Genomic DNA, 3,253 nt, shown 5'->3' on the forward strand with positions numbered 1-3,253 from the left:
ACTTTAAAAGAGATTCTGCGTGCATATTTTTCAAAAAAATTTAATGATTTAAAAGGACCTAAATCTATTTCAGATTTGTCCCTTTCTTAAGAATATGAATGAAGCAAAAGATATATATATATATATTTTAAAATATCACCCAAATAGAAGGTGACCAGTCTAAATACTGCACAGTATGAGCTTTTCTATTTCAAGAAAAATGTCTGCATATTGTTGTTTATTCTGTAAAATATTCCTTTTTTTTAATAGCCTGAACCAAATAATTTCTCATTTTTACAGGCTTCACTTCACTTTTCTCACAGTGAATAAATTGCAACTTATTTCCATGAAATTCACAGATGACACAGATCTTTATTTTGCATAAAGGCATAAAGAAGTGTCTAATATCTTCAATATTCATCTGCTAAGTGGACATTTGCATTGGGTTAGAACGGAAAAGGAGCCCCAACCCTCCCGCAGTGACAGCTGTACAAAGGGATGACATCTGACAGCTGTGGCAGTGCTGAAGGGAAGCTCAGATGACTCGCAGCATCCATGATCCAATTACAGCACACATCCCTCTGACAGACCCAGCAGCTTGACTCCAGCGTTTGGAAGGACAGTATTGATCTCTTGTCAGAAACCAGTTGCCTGCCTGCAATTGTGTGCTGCTGAACTTTGAAAAGCTATAGTACCCTCTTAAATGATAGGGGCAGTCAGGTTATAGTATTCAGGTACAAAGAGAGGTGCAAAGGGTATCTGCTAAATGCTCTAAACTTGAACAAATCATAACAATATGACAGTCCAATCATACTCAAGGAGCCCAGCTGATCTAGCTGGCTACTGTCTGTGCTAATGGAAAGACAGCTCTTTGTGTTTAGTGGGATGATCTTACTTGATGAAAAGGCCACTGCAATTAGTGCATGCTGGTTGGCTGTGCTGGGTGACAGCAGCATGGATGGTATAATGGCAGCTGCCAATAACCCTAACTTCAAGGAAACAGACAATTAGGCCTTTGATCCTAACACTGTTAGTCCCTCTACTCCAGACCTCTGCTCGGCTTTTACTGTAAACCTCACAAGGGCAATGCGCTACAACCTCACCAAGAGAACAACTCGGTCAAGAGGTCAATGACCTTTCTTCTCCTGCTTTTTGTTCCTGCCGTCCTCATGGAGAGGAAGAGGGAGAAAAAGAGCTCGTGCAAAATGTAACAAACGTCAGTTAAAGGAAGCTAACATGTGAGTATCTGTGTTTTAAGATGCAAATTTCTTAAAATACATTTTTAAAACTAGGGTGGTAAAAACAAGATGTTAAACTTCATAACAGAGCTATCTAATGGCAAGTAATCTAATGGTCAAGATACATATAGCACTGAATATCACAACAATATTAAAAATCCCAGAGTGAAACTCCAGTTTCCCTTTATTATTTTAGGATTGGATAAAGACAGATGAAATATTCTGGACACTTAGAGCACACACAAAACTTACCCAGTAAACTATTTTACTGTCTCATCAAGTGCAGCTCCAGACCAGGAAAACCACTTAGGTAGAAGTAAAACAAGTTAAAATAAATACTGGAGCACACATACGGGTACTCACACATACACAAATTATACTAGCACAGAGAAATCTATAATCAGAAAATTAAGTCTAGTGCTCACTTTGACAGCATATATACTAATATTAGAACAATACAGAGATTAGCATGGCTCCTGTGCAGGGATGAAAATTTGGGAAATAGTCCATAGTTTTGAATCAATATTCTTTATACATCTCATATTTAGAACTCTTATGGACTTTGAAAGTTTATTTCTGTAATTGTTGAATAGGTAATAAGTATTGTTAACTCTAGATAAGCAAATATTAGAAACCAAAATCATGGGAAATGTTTGTGGTTGGAATTTCATTAAATTGTAAGTATAGAAAAAAAAGGAAAATGAAAATCAAAGTCTGTATGAGTCTTAGATAGCTTCTAACAGAATAGGTGTAATGACAAAACAAGAAAGCTGACATTACATTAAGCATAAACATATGTTTCAAATAGTCAAGTGCTGGAGAACAGTTTGATATTAAGTTTTGGTGATTTTGAAACATAAAATGGGAAATTCATAAATGAACAAAGAACTAGAAATGGAAAGTATGAAAAAAACTTTGGGAGAGTTTTAGGGCAGAGATAAACTGAGATATAACAGTGTGTAAGAAAGAAAATGACTCAGAACCAATTTGCTTCAGAAATACAAATCTTTAATATACATGCAAAGATGATCCTGTTCACTCATATGTAAATAAATTTTAATTAAAACACATACAATCACCTAAATATAAATTGGATAATGCAAAATTAGTGGGGGGTATGGAGAAACAGACATTCTTTTCTTTTGGATGGGAGTAAAAACTATAACAGCTTTTCTTGAGGTTAATTCAGAAATATCTATTCAAAATCCAAATACACAGAAATCTGCTGTGTTCCTAAGTACTAACAATGAACTAGCAGAAAGAGAAATCAAGAAATCAATTCCAAGTAAAATTATATCAAAGAGAATAAAATACCAAGGAATAAATCTAACCAAGGGGGTGAAAGATCTGTACTCTGAAACTTGAGAGACACTCAAGAGAGAAGTTAAAGAAGGTAAAAATAAATTATGGAAATCCATCTGTGCTTATGGATAAGAAGAATCAGTATTGTCAGAATGGCCAACCTGCCCAAAGCAATTTACAGATTCAGTGCAATCCCAATCAAAATACCAATGGCATTTTTCAATGAAGTAGAGCAAATAATCCTAAAATTAATATGGAACCACAAAAGACCCCAAACTAAAGGCATTCTGAGAAAGAAGAACAAAGCCGGAGGTATTAAAATAAACTCCCTGACTCCAAGTTGTATTATAGAGCTATAGTAATCAAAACAGTTTGGTATTGGCACAAGAACAGACCCATAGATCAGTGGAACAAATAGAATACATATATGGCCAATTAATATGTGATAAAGAAGCCATGAATATACAATAAAGAAAAGATGATCTCTTCGGTAAATGGTACTGGGGAAGCTCGAGATCTACACACAAGGGAATGAAACTGGATTACTGTCTAACACCATATGCAAAAGCAAACACAAACTGGATTAAAGACCTATATGTAAGATATGAAACCACAAAACTCTAAGAAGAAAATATAGGCAAAAATCTCTTGAACAGAAGCATGAGAAATTTTTTTCTGGACCTATTTCCTCAGGCAAGAGGAAAAAACAAAAACCAAAAATGAACAAGTGGGAC

At 35.1% G+C, this 3,253-nt stretch overlaps 1 pseudogene; it reads left to right on the top strand.

The window, feature by feature from the left end:
* The first annotated feature begins 1,634 nt into the window (after positions 1-1,634).
* Positions 1,635-1,733, top strand: LOC118967953 (U6 spliceosomal RNA; annotated as a pseudogene).
* Positions 1,734-3,253: the final 1,520 nt, after the last annotated feature.

The sequence above is a fragment of the Manis javanica genome, chromosome 7, assembly GCF_040802235.1.
Source record: "Manis javanica isolate MJ-LG chromosome 7, MJ_LKY, whole genome shotgun sequence".
Lineage (NCBI taxonomy): Eukaryota > Metazoa > Chordata > Mammalia > Pholidota > Manidae > Manis > Manis javanica.